A 14,316-nucleotide genomic window follows, 5' to 3' on the forward strand; every position below is an offset into this window, starting at 1 on the left:
TGGAGAAGCGAATTGACAATGTTGGAATGGATRTTTGATGYGAATGMAGTTATGTAAAAAATATTCACGAACAAGTAGACGCTGTACGAACGTTGTTCGGGGGTGGTTCAAACTTGGCGTCATTCCTCTGGGGGTGTTGTTTGTACAGAAAAACAGTTTTGTCAGTACAGAAAAAAATAGTTAAAAAATTAATTGTTGTTAAAAACTGAGAAATTTGCAAAAAAACTATACCAAAAAGACGGCAACAATGTTCTTCAAGGTAATCTGCCTAATTAACGTTAAGGAAATACCTGTTTCTTCGTAATTATTAAAAACTCCGATAACCATGGAATTATACAGAAAGTGACAATAAAATAGAAAAGGATAAACGGTAAATTCAACATGATTCGCTGAAACTTGGAACGCATGTCTTTATCTCTGATGSACCTKTTCGAAATRAACAWACATTTRAGTYATTAACTTGAAACAAGTTAGTSCCTGTGTAATCTCCTKATTATCCACTCTTATCGAGCAGCTTCTCGTATTCGGTTAATTAACTCCTGCWCAATTTGTACCGGTGTTCAGTAATCCATTCGTTTAATGTGTCCTTGTGCTGTGTGTATCTTACATAAGGGTAGGAATGTAGCCCTTCCTGGGTGTTTATTTGGTGCTTGGGAAAGTGTCAGTTATTGTGCTCTGAGTACCTCTGGAAGGCTCTTCTGCAATTATGTTCAATACTTGTTCCCTGTGTCTGGAACATCTATTGGCGTCCACTATCTTCCTGGAGCCAATCTTCAGTATCTCTAGCCCTTTGTTCGCGTGAGTTCTTACAGTTATTGTTTCAAATTATTGTTATTATTGACAAAGGCTATATACCTATCAATATCTGTTAATAGCAAAAAACAGCATTGCCGCTTTGACTTTTCATCAAAAAATTGAAGAAAAGGACTTTTTTAATACGAAAAATTTTGGTAATTTGAAGCGAATATCGTAATTTTTCTTCTTGCAGGCTTAAGTATTCCAATATGCTACCAATTAAACATGGAACAATTTCAAAATAATGCTTAATAACAAAGTTGAAATTCGATTTTCAACTGTTAAAATCTTCTAGAAATTATAGGAAAAAATTTTTTCTATAGTTTTCTCGTTTTCTATCAGTGAACCCTTATTAACCCTTAAAAGGAATGACGCCATTGAATCTCCCCATTTTTCTTCAAAAATCTCACTAAATCGGTCTTTTAATATGTCTACTTTGGGCGATATTGATAAAGTTGCACTGAACATTGCTAGAAGCGAATTAAGTAAAGTTAAAGCATTGTACTTTCTGCCTTATGGCACCGATTGTGCTTATTACGGATTTTGTAATTGAGAAGCTTCTTAAATCGAAAACAGTGAAAAATCTCGCATGTAAAATTTTTATTTTTCGCCAATGATTTTATAAGGTGGGGGTCGATGCGACTGACGCCACTCTTTGTTACATCGCCAGCATTGTGAACTAGACTAACTTAATGTGAATTTTAATAGCATTTTGAAGCGAATTACCTTTTTTGTATTTTTATTTGTAAATTTCCGTGCTCCACTAAACCAGCTGCCATCGACATATTTATCGCAAATTAAATTCCTAGTGGCTTAGTCAGGCTTATTCTTCAATAGATGGATCGCCATGTAATTGTATTTCTGCGCGGACCATTCAAAAATTGATATTTCTTCGATTGTTGGCCATTTCCTCGTTACATTTAACAGATCCCGGTAATTTCATAAAGTGGTTCTATTAGGGTGGTTTCTCATGGGGAATGGAATGAACGATTTTAAATTGGAGTATCGGTATTATCTGGAACCGATTGTCCAACGTTCTAATCGTATTTGCCGTGGCATTTGAAGGGTTAGCCAGCTTTGCTCAATTTATCAACAAACTTGAATTTCGCCTCTTCTTTTCTAGCTCGGTGGGCTTTTACGTAAATTAACGGGGATTTAAAGCCTAACAGATTTAAAGAAAGCTCTAATTTCGAGCAGTTTATCTAAATATTGGTTTGCACGATTGCAGTTCGCCAGCAACTAAACGGCGAAACCGTGTGGAATTGAAACATCAGAGTAAAAAATTAATTTGAAACCGTGAACGGACAAAACGATAGTTTGTCGACACACATTTTAATGACTGTTTTAACAACTGCCATTTCTCAATGCGGCCCCGAAAATATTATCATCGCTGAAACGGGGGCCAAACAAATGCACGTCATAAATAATCCGAAAATTCTCAATTAATAAAGGAAGAGGAATGCCGGGCTACAGAATCGCTGAACATTAATATGAAGAGATGGACTACGAGCAAGCCCTTATTACCTGATGTCGGAAATATTAATGAGGACCTTTTATCTACCGGTATATTTATATGTCGACTGACGACAGAACGCGAGGGCTGCTTAATTGAGGTGTTGGACTCAGGTTTCATTTTTTTCCATGTCCATTCACGAACAAACAAAAGCAATTCTACACTTTCAATAACAATCCGGTTAATTTACAGATGAAATTAATATTTGCTACATTTTTCCTTTTGGAAGAGAGAAAGCTGAATTGAAGAAATCATCTTGAAGGCTCGCTTTTAGTTAACGCATTAGGGCCCGTCCATCTTAATCGCGCTAAGAGAATTATAACGATAAAAGTTTCGGAAAAGTTTCAGAAACTTGTAAAAGCTTTTTGGTCGTTTTAGGGATATCAAGGCATCCATTTGTTTCACTTTTTATAGGTGTGTAATGGGGGATAGAAGATGGACATTTCGAAATTTATTTTTTGTTTGCAGAAATTCGCCTGCTAGGTGGCGTGTTCATATTTTTTTTATTCACTCACGTTAATGCCGTTCCACGTACAGCGTGCGAGTAAATAATGCGGTCAGAAAAATTAGCAATTAGTGGAAAATGTCGTTTAAATTGCTAGTCTCATTTTCCTAGAGGTTTAATTCCCTTTAAATTGCTCATATCACGGAATCGCTGGCACATTTAGATAATAACTTCAGCAGATGTTTGAAAACTTGTTGTATTCATAGAACCCATTTGAAGAAAACTACTAAGCTCTAATCGGTTTAATAATCAAGCGGATGGAGGAGGCGAGTTTTCAAACTCTATTCAATCATTCATTAGTTTCGATCTAAACTGCTCTCAACAAAATGAACGTTACACACTGCGCCAATCCATTGCGTAGTTGTTTTTGGATTTATTTATTTTTTATTTTATTTTTATTCATTTTTTGGATTTGGACCATTTATCAATAATATTTTTAACATTTCTTATGAATTTCCCAGTTTTAGCAACGTTATTCTTTTTTCGAAATGCTCAATTTTCTAAAGATTTATTCATCGGTTTGAAAGGAACTTTAGGAAACCCTTTTCAGCTTCGAATTTGGCACAAAAACCAAATAATTTTATTCAGTTTTCCGCCGAAAGTAATTTAGATTATCTTGAAAAAGCACTAAAGCTAAAGTTTACAAAAAATAATTTGGAAAATTCGCCGCCCTCATCGCCCTGAAGATTTCTGAAGTTTCTTTAAAATTTCAGGTCATTCCAGTTTTAGCAAAGTTTTTTATACGCAATTCTGCCTACGCAAAAAATGCGTTACTTTTAAGTTTTCCTTAAAAATACTGACAATCTTTAGGAATTTTCCGCGAAAATTATGAAATAAATTTTATTAGAATACTCGCCTCCTTCGTCCCAATGTAAACAGTTTCGAAATGCGTTTCCAGCTTTGAATTTGGGACAAGAATCAAATATTTTCTATCAAAACACGAACAGAAGCAGCGAAAGTTTATAATAAATGATTTGGAAAACTCGTCACCTCCATTCCTCTGAGGACTGTAGATATTGTTAAAAAAATATGTGATTTTTTGACTGAATTTTTTTTGCTTTACTTTCACTCAAAAATGCTCTATTTTGTAGCTTCACCTAAAAATACTGACGATCTGAAGACCTTTTACGCGAAAAATTACAAGATAAATCTTTAGCTTTGTAGGAATTTTATAACAACTTTTCAGCCTCGAATTCGGGACACAAACGAAAATTTCTCCCGTTTCTTCTCGAAAATCATTAAAATTTTCTCAAAAACCGATCACAAAACTAAAAGTTATAATCAAAAACGTAAAAAAGCATTATTTTCTGATGACTTTCTCCTTTTCTGACAATAATTGAATCTTTTCAGCCAAAAATGACAAAATTAATTTTGCTAGAAAATTCGTCTCATTCATCGGTTTGCAGCGAACTTTAGAAATCCCTTTTTGGCTTCGAATTTGGCACAAAAATTTTGGCACAAAAATTTGGCACGAATAATTTTATTCAGTTTTTTACCGAAAGTAATTAAGATTATCTTGAAAAAACGGCCAGGGCAAAAATTTGCCATCCTCATCGCTCTGAAGAGTTTTCAAACTTCTTTAAAGTTTCAGGTTATTCCAGTTTTACCAAAGTATCTATTAAGCAATTCTTTCTACGCACAAAATACTTTATTTTTCCTTAAAACTCTGACAATCTTCAGGTATTTTATGTGCAAATTTTAAAATAAACTTTATTGGAACACAATTTTTCCTAAAAATATTTATCTGAACAGATCAAGTAAAAGTTTAGAATTAATTATTCGGAAAACTCGTCACTTTTGTCACTATGAATAATTTGATTTATTTATATTCCGGTTTCTTCACTTTCAGGTCAATGAACAAAACTCTCTCTAAACAGAAAAACGTCATTTATGCAAAAAAGTTAAAACAAAAGTTGTCGTCTTTACAGTTTGATCTTCTTTATCGCATTTTTCGAATACCCATTTAACCTTAGAATTTGGGAGAAAAGCGACACAAAGTTATCTTGTTTTTTCCAACAAAATTTAGGTTTTCTCAAAAAACGACCGGACAAAGCAAAAGCATATAATCAATATTTGGAAAACTCGTCACTCTCATAGCTCTGAAATTTTGTAAAGTTTTATCAAAGTTTCCGGATTTTCCCGTTGTAAACCAAATAGTTTCAAGCAATCGTATCCGCAAAAGCAATATGTTGATGGTGTTTTTTGTTAGATGTTAAAATTACGTCATCGGCCATGAACTACAACTCAATAACCAATGAGTTAAAACTCATTAACTCAGAGAGCGGCAACAACTCAAAAGCGCAACTCAACACAGTGTTAATGAAGCCCAAGTCAGTATTTTAGTAAAATTAACTGAGATAAATTTTCTACAGAACGACAAATAAAAAGATGCAAAATTTCGGACAGTTCGGCATGCTCCTAGGTGGACATAAAATATTTTTTATGTTTCAAGTTTCAACATTAACCAAATAACTGGAAATTGTTTTTGATTCTTTCGGCCATCTCTTCAATTTATAAGGCCGTCTCAAAAAATAAACTTTTTGCTCCAGAATTTCCCCCGAACTCTGTGATTCGGGACGATTTTTAACTAAGTGAAGTTTAGTAAAACACACAATTTTTTGATTTTTAAAATGTTTCCCATAGAAAAAATTTTTCGCGACACCACTAAAAAGTCCCTTTGAAACGCTTCTGTAAGAAAACGAGTTGAGCAAAAAAATGAAAAACTGTGATGCTTGTAGTGTTGAAATACAAAAAAATAAACGTATTTTTGTCCAACTGAGAACACACTTGCACCAATTTTGCATTGTTTCAGTTGCCACTCTGTACACACTTTACCTGAAGCACTATTTTTTTGCTAAATCTGGCACATTTTTTTTTCTTTTGTAATTTATCCAGTATCAAAGTCAGTCTAAATTTGTCAGTGTAACGTTGATTTTGCTGGGGCGGTCCCGATGATGTTTCCTATGCTGAGCAAAAAATGCAGCATTTACCAGCAATAGACACAATCTCAATGAGTTTAGCGCACATTTGCAAATGAAAAATTGCAGGAGTAGCGAATCGAATTATTATCCAAGCTGATTTTCCATATGAATAGTCCCTAACAACAAAGGGCATATTCGCGGGAAAAACTTTCAACTCTATGAAGAAAGGGGTCCCAATCGGGAATTCTGCTCAACAAAAGCGGGCAGAGCCCTTTATTGAAATGTTCGTCCGTTATTTTGCCACTTTCAATAAAAATTTTCTTATAACAGTTCGGTCGTTTGATAGGATGTGCCAGGGATTTAGATCGAGACGACGTCCTTTATTCTCTAAACGCTGCCATATTCTTTATGTGTAGCCCACACATATTTATTAAAGCATCTGTATATTACGTGATTTTCCACTATATGAGAATTGTCGGCAAAGCCCAGCTATGGGATAACTGGAAATCCGCAAATGACAAACCATTGAATGCAGCCAAAATCACATTTATTGCCTTTTTCTGCTGCAGTCAGCATGCGGACACCCAGTTAATTATGAACGAAGGTTAAAGCTTAAACAATTATTATTTTACGATTATCACAAAGCAGGCCTCTGATTCTGGAAACGCTTGATCCTCCCTCCTCTTTCGTTTGGTTTCCCATCCTTTTATCTCCATTCATTCAAAAATGAAGATAAAGGAATCGGTTTGACAAGCTTATTACATTACTGAATGGTGTGTTACTTTTGAAAGCGCCTTTTGCAATGTCAACGGTTTTCGGGACCTCCGTAATTAATACAGGAAGCATTGTGCTTGTTCGTCATGCCTAAATTTCTTTCCGTTTTATCTAAATTAAATGTGCTTAGGTCTGTGTCTTTGTTTTAAATGTTTCGCTTTGGCTTCATTATTAATGTGCTTCCCGTTGGGTTTTTACGCACCAAAGCAGGAGCAAACGGCAGTTTTAACAAGGGCTTATTTGCAGTCAAATTGGGCAGTTTATAAACTTGATTCGTTTTGTTTTATTGGCAATTCAAGCGTTAATCCTCCTCCACGTTGTTTGACAAGACAAAATAGGACGCCGGGCAAAACGGCGATCTTATTGGATTTTTCAATATTCCGACATACGTGAACACTAAAGCATCTCAAAGCGGATTTTGAAGTGATCTTGCTCGAATTTAAGCTCTCTATACAATGACCTGGGCTTGACCCATTCTGACGTTGTTTTCCCTTGAAATATTAGACGGTGACTTGGCTTTCCATCGCAACGATTTAAGTGGCAGCGAACGGAATCTCTGCAAAGAGATTCATCGAAAAGGAGAAAAAAATGGTAGGCTTTTACGGAGAAAATCAGCTTTTAAAGGGGACATCCTAGACGGCAAACGTAAAAAACTGATGATTGTTTTTGCAAGGCAACGGCTTGTTCGTGTTCGAGTGGCATTTCACCAGCTTAAGAAACACCAATCCGAAAAGTCCGGAAGTTCTATGTAAGCAAAACCGCGAAACTGTGGAGCCGCTTTGGGAAGATTTTCGTCGGCTTTTACTCATTATCCCAACGGTTTATTTACCTGTGTACATAATCCGATTTTAACTACGCAAATTTTGAGGTATGCCTATTGAATTTCGGCCGACAGCAAACCGAATGGAATTGTTTGGGAAATTTTGCTTTTGTCGCCCTCTTTGGTATTTGAAGCTTTTTCGGGGGCGCTTCTGTAAACAATGTTCTTGTTGACATATAGAGGTTCGTTCTTTTCAATTACAGTTTCAAGTGTCACTTGATCAACTGAAGATCGCAACACAGAGCTCTAGTCTTAAGGTTTTAAGCAACCGAAGTCAACGAGGTGAAGTGGCAATCAAGGAGATTATGGAGTCGCCTTTTCAGTTGTTTTCCGCTCATTTTCCCAACCAAACCGCTTGATATCACGCAACTGTATATATATCTTTTCATTTAGTAAAGGCAATTTATCGAAAAAGCGAACGAAAACAAGCGAGAGGATAAGGCGAAAGGATCACTGGAACACGATTAACTAATGAGTCGATTAAAGTAAATCAATTTTTCTCGTTCGGCCCGGCGAAATTATTTTTATCTCTTGTCGTTTTCCGAACGATCGGGCGCCTCGCAGCGATTGAAGCAGCCGAACTTTCCTAACGACTTCGAAACTGACCGCAGTCATGACAAAGACAGCTGGAATTCGCGAATTTTTCATTCACTAACGACCCATTGGGGCTGTAATTTCGATTTTCGGCGACCGAATGATTCAATCGTTAGGCAATGTTGGATGCACATCGAATAAACATTCTGGGAAATTATCATAAAACATTTACTGTAGGCCTGGGTAACTCTGCGTTGAGTTGCGCTTTTGAGTTGATGCCTCTGTGAGTTTGCTCTCGCCTCACATTGCGCTTGTGACGGCATAATTCGTGAAATTAGAACTTTTAAAGGACAATTAGTTGAAATTTAGTTGTTAGAGTTTCTTTGATCGTTCGGAAATTGAGCAACCGTTTTATTTTAAGTGATTTCTTCGTGGCTTTTTGTTTAGTCAATATTTTAAGAAAAACAAAATTAACTCGGTTATTAATTTACGTTGTGGGGTTGTGCATTAATTACTGCAGCTGAATGAAATTCAGACAAATATAAATGGCCTAAATTTTAAATTAAATTAGTTGTTGACTTTCGTTAAATTGGAACGTGAAATTTGCCTTTGGAAATATTGCAATGCGAACAGTCACTTTCTACAAAAATGCCAACAATCAACAAACTGAAATCGAACTGCCAAGTAAAGCAATGAATCATCGAAAGGGTGAACATGCATATAGGCAAGTAAATAATTCTGTTTATTCTGTACTTCGGTACCTTTTTTTGTTCTTCAGTTTTCTACTGGCAGTAGACGAAATTGGTCGATAACCCTTTGTGTCGTTTGAATCGCGTTCTATAAATATAGAATCATTGTGGCCCTTATGGCAAGTGCGGTAGTTTGTGAAAGTGTAGTGAACTTTTTGCGGATGAACGGGTAGAAAGTGGAGAATGGGGCCCCAGCTTGCAGAAAGCTGGTAAGAATGATCGCTATTCTATAAATGTTTTAGCTTGAACTGAGTTTAGTTTTGCGACAAGCAACTGTTTTATGGATTATTTATATTTATTTTTCTTGGCTTTGCTGAATTCTAATAAGTTTGGATTTGTGTAGATGCTGTACTAATCAAATTTGATTATTTCTTTCCAGTTGGCACTGCGCAGCTTTCGGTAAGCTTAGCATTGCCCCTGGTTTCGATGTAGGTGCATGTAGAACTTTTAGTCCCAGATTCATCAACTGACTCCTAGCGTGGATTTGGTACCGATTTTGGGCGGATTTGTATTTTTATATCAAGTGGATCTGAAGCTTTTCGCTAAAGAACCGCTTCAGGTATGGAAATTTAGGTTGCAGTATTCAATACAAGAAGCACCAGCTTACTGATAATGTGGATTTGGTTCCGATTAAGCCATTGATTCCTTTTCTATTTAGTTTAGAAATATTTTGTGCGGCTTTGTATTTTTATCTAACATCAAGCTCATGTGGAGCTTGTCTCCAAAGAACTATTGCAGATATGCAAATATGGGTTCCAGTTTTACGTTTTTTTGTTAAATAAAGCCAATAGATTTATTATGGGCTATTTGTTGTTAATTGCGATATTGACTGGAACATGACGCCGCCTTCTTTGACGTTGCTCAAGATCAATTTGAGCCACAAAGTTCGTTATTATAGCATTGGCACTATAAGAACGCGCGTGAGTAAATTCGGGAGGATTTGTCACAAAAAGTCACACGAAATGTGAGTCTCAGACATTTAGGTGCAAGTTCACGCCAAAATTCATAAAAAAATGTCTTCGACAGAATGTCAATCGTTCAAGTTTCTACAGGATCTACTTTGTACGTTGGAATTTTTTATTGAAGCGTGCAGTTGCGTAAAAGCGTTCTTTTTCAAAATTGCATTAAATGCCAATCAAAAGTCCCTGTTGTTTTCAAACGGCCCTGGTACAACGGTAGTGTGCGAAAAGAACCGACTGGTTTCAGGGCAACCGCTATGTTGTTCTCTCTCTTGACTACGGCTGGACGACGCCCGCGTGGTTATGAGGTAGGATGGAGAAGTTCATAGTCCTTCAAGCCTGCATTCCAGCCGAAACTTTCGAGGTTTTAAACTCTGATGATCTAAACCACTCATGCTTGCGAAACATCGGGCATACATTCATTTTCACCACAGCCAGAAACTCGAAACAATCACTAGTTTTACTCCTTTAAAATATTTGCACACCTTCTATATTTTATTTTTATTATAATTTTTGAAACTTTATTTGAAATTGCTAAACTTTGGCGTACGGAGGCGTGCTCGCGAAATTCGAAATTAAAAGTTTCGATTGCATAGTTAAACCGATTTATGCATTACAATACTCACAATTTTGTTTAAACAACAATCAAAACAAATATGTTTTAGTGCGCTTTCAAACTTTCGACCATTATTGGGCTTGGCGTGTTCCACGGGATTAATCCGGTTAATTTTTGTTGCTGGATTTGTCTTTTTTGTTGCGCGGTTGTGGAATATACTGAATCAGAATTACCGCTGTATCAAGAGGAGACAGGAAAGCCCAAATTTATTCCATTCTATGATGTTTTCGGGCTAGATGAGGTTTTTGTCGTGCAGGGGCTCAAGCGAAGCAAACTCGGTTAATAATTCATACGATTTTATTTTTTATATTAACAAATTAAATATGTAACAAATCACATTTTTACATTGTATATTATGAACCATATACATTGAATAATGATAATATTATACCGTGTATCACAGCAATTTACAGTTAGGTTTTAATATCAAACCTCTTTAAGCACGTATTTTCTGAGCCAAAAGGCTGTTTACGTTGAACAGGAAAACATATCTGAAAGTCTTGAGTAAATAATCCAGTCTCGCACTGTGAGAACTATTTTTGGGAGGGTCAACCGGGTTTATCAGGGGGCTCTGATTTTTTCAAGTTGAGTCAATCGCTTTTAAAACGTGCGCATTTAAAGAGGTGAAATATTTTATTACTGAGGTCAAACGAACAACGTAATTACATTACTCCAGTTAATTAGTTACAATTCTTCCGCTTTGAATATAAAATACTTTCTGGAAGGGTACATCTTTTAAACACTTTATACAAGTAGCTCTAGTTAAGATATGAAATTTTTGATTTGTCCCGACGAATTTTCAACTACGGAATTTACAAGTAATTGTACCGAGCGAGTAAAGTGAAATACTGGAGCTCGGGGCTGGTTTTTTACCTGGCATGGGGCAAATTCATTATTAGATATTCATTCATACGTGTTCAATTTCTGATGAATATGAGGAGTAGGAAAGCGGGGGCGCTGGTTTTTCATCAATGAAAGCACGAATTTGCAAGAGCAGCCAAGAGCGGATCCAGCTTTCAAGGCAGTGAGGTTCAAGTCACGTCAGGCTTCAGGATTCAAATACAAAAATAAATGTATGTAATAATAAATGTTCTTCTATTGTCTTCTGTCAAAACGAGTTAGGATTTCCTCCACTTCAGTCGGTTTGGTTTAGTTCGCTGCCTTCGGAAAGTGGTAAAAGCCTCAATATGGCTGAGTGTTTTTGCAAAAGGTTACTAAATATTCAGTTTGGTACGGGAAGTGAACAAAATACTAGATGACTACTAAGATGATTTGGTGCCAAGAAGACAAGTGCGCTAAATTATCCGTTATCTGATGATTGTCTATTCGGCATTAATCTTAATTTCTCAAATATATTTTTTTTAAGTTTGCACACTGAGTGTGTTTTACTCCTTTGCTGTTGCTGTTATCCAATTGAGGTTGGAATAGTTTTTATAGTCAGTCCGTTGCGCTTTTTGGGGGTTTTAGAACTTTTCAAATATCTTGACACTCTGGAACAGTCGAACGGCTTCCGACATTCAGGGTTCATTATCTCCCAAACCTTTGGAAATATAGATTTTCGTGAAGACAGCTGAACTTTAGCAAATACTCGTGGTAATCCAAGGCAATTTTTATTTTTGAAATATTACCAACAGTTGCGGAGTTATGGGCAAAAAACTGGGCAAACAATGTGGGTAGTAGCTTAAGTCTCCCTAACTTCGACATTAATTTTCTCCCAAATTATATACGAAAACCATGTCAACGAAAATCTGAATTTTGGTCTAAGTTCGACTCCTTAGTGAAAAATTTGCTCGTTTGCTATTTTCAAAAAATTCAGAAAATTTCGATAATTTCCGAAAAAAATTAATTTTGCAATTTTTCTTTATTCAGACTTAGAACTCAACGGAGTTGCTTTCAAAAATATATTTTGGAGTAAAAAGTAACCCAAACTTGTAGCAAAAGAGCGTGTCCAAAGAAAAATCGGCGCTTGAGGTCATTGAAAATTTAAACTCCCCTGGCTCTGAAAGGATAACCAAAAAGGAACTTTGGCTGACCGAGTTACATGGTAAACAGTGAAAGTATGTGTAAGTTTGAGAATTTTATGCTTGCCAATATTCAGAGCCCATTTCCTACTAAACTGTTGCAAATACAAATTTTCTTATAGACAGTGAATGTGTCGAGAATAGACTTTGCAAACAATCTGATGTTTTGCTTTCTTGTATATTTAAAATCGAACCATGATTCACCAAGTTCTGAGCCAAAAACCTGCGAGTTTGCAAAATTCAAAAATTACTCGAATATTTCCGCCTATAGCTTAGTTTTCCTTGAAAATTCCCGGCATCTTCAAATGACCTGAAAGTTGAAAATCTTCACTGTCTTCTGCTTCTTGCATATTTAAAATCGAACCAAGATTCACGAAGATCTGAGACAAAAACCTGCGAGTTTGCAAAATTCAAAATTTACTCGAATATTTCCGCCTATAGCTAAGTTTTCTTTGAAAATTTCTGGCATCTTCAAATGGCACCTTAAAGCTGAAAATCCTCACTGTCTTCTGTTTCTTGCATCTTTAAAATCGAACCAAGATTTACGAAGATCTGAGCCAAAAACCTGCGAGTTTGCAAAATTCAAACTTTACTCGAATATTTCCGCCTATAGCTAAGTTTCCTTTGAAAATTCCGGCATCTTCAAATGGCACCTTAGAGTTGAAAATCCTCACTGTCTTCTGTTTCTTGCATCTTTAAAATCGAACCAAGATTTACGAAGATCTGAGTCAAAAACCTGCGAGTTTGCAAAATTCAAAATTTACTCGAATATTTCCGCCTATAGCTAAGTTTCCTTTGAAAATTCCCGGCATCTTCAAATGGCACCTTAAAGTTGAAAGTTCTCACTGTCTTCTGTTTCTTGCATCTTTAAAATCGAACCAAGATTTACGAAGATCTGAGACAAAAACCTGCGAGTTTGCAAAATTCAAAATTTACTCGAATATTTCCGCCTATAGCTAAGTTGCCTTTGAAAATTCCCGGCATCTTCAAATGGCACCTTAAAGCTGAAAATCCTCACTGTCTTCTGTTTCTTGCATCTTTAAAATCGAACCAAGATTTACGAAGATCTGAGCCAAAAACCTGCGAGTTTGAAAATTCAAAATTTACTCGAATATTTCCGCCTATAGCTAAGTTTTCTTTGAAAATTCCCGGCATCTTCAAATGGCGCCTTAAAGTTGAAAATCTCACTGTCTTCTGTTTCTTGCACCTTTAAAATCGAACCAAGATTTACGAAGATCTGAGACAAGAACCTGCGAGTTTGCAAAATTCAAAATTTACTCGAATATTTCCGCCTATAGCTTAGTTTTCCTTGAAAATTCACGGCATCTTCAAATGGCACCTTAAAGTTGAAAATCCTCACTGTCTTCTGTTTCTTGCATCTTTAAAATCGAACCAAGATTTACGAAGTTCTGAGCCAAAAACCTGCGAGTTTGCAAAATTCAAAATTTACTCAAATGTTTTCGCCTATAGCTACGTTTTCTTTGAAAATTCCCGGCATCTTCAAATGGCACCTTAAAGCTGAAAATCCTCCCTGTCTTCCGTTTCTTGCATCTTTAAAATCGAACCAAGATTTACGAAGTTCTGAGCCAAAAACCTGCTAGTTTGCAAAATTCAAAATTTACTCAAATGTTTTCGCCTATAGCTACGTTTTCTTTGAAAATTCCCGACATCTTCAAATGGCACCTTAAAGCTGAAAATCCTCCCTGTCAACCGTTTCTTGCATATTTAAAATCGAACCATGATTTGCAAAATCGTGAATTTTCCAAATGAGCTAATCGAGGTAAAATCCAAAGTATTTTGATTGGAAAATCGTCTTTTTGACCTTCAAATGATCATAACAATTTTCCGAGATGCAGTTTTTTAGAGAACCTTCAACCAAAAAAAAGTTTCGACCTTCAAACTCTTAGGAGCTTCAAGTGTCTCAAACCGATTTCAATTTTGCAAAATCACTCGCTTTAGAACTTATTTTCAATGATCCGAATCGGGACAGTATTAATGCCCGGTTTCTCAACATTTGCCCTTATTGGTTCCATAACTATGTAATGGATAAAGTTATAAGATCTATATTATATCGAGCTTATAACAATCCGTTGGATAAGTACCTTTTTA

Source organism: Dendroctonus ponderosae, unplaced genomic scaffold (assembly GCF_020466585.1).
Source record: "Dendroctonus ponderosae isolate FM_Combo_2020 unplaced genomic scaffold, Dpon_F_20191213v2 Dpon_F_20191213_9, whole genome shotgun sequence".
Taxonomy (NCBI): Eukaryota; Metazoa; Arthropoda; class Insecta; order Coleoptera; family Curculionidae; genus Dendroctonus; species Dendroctonus ponderosae.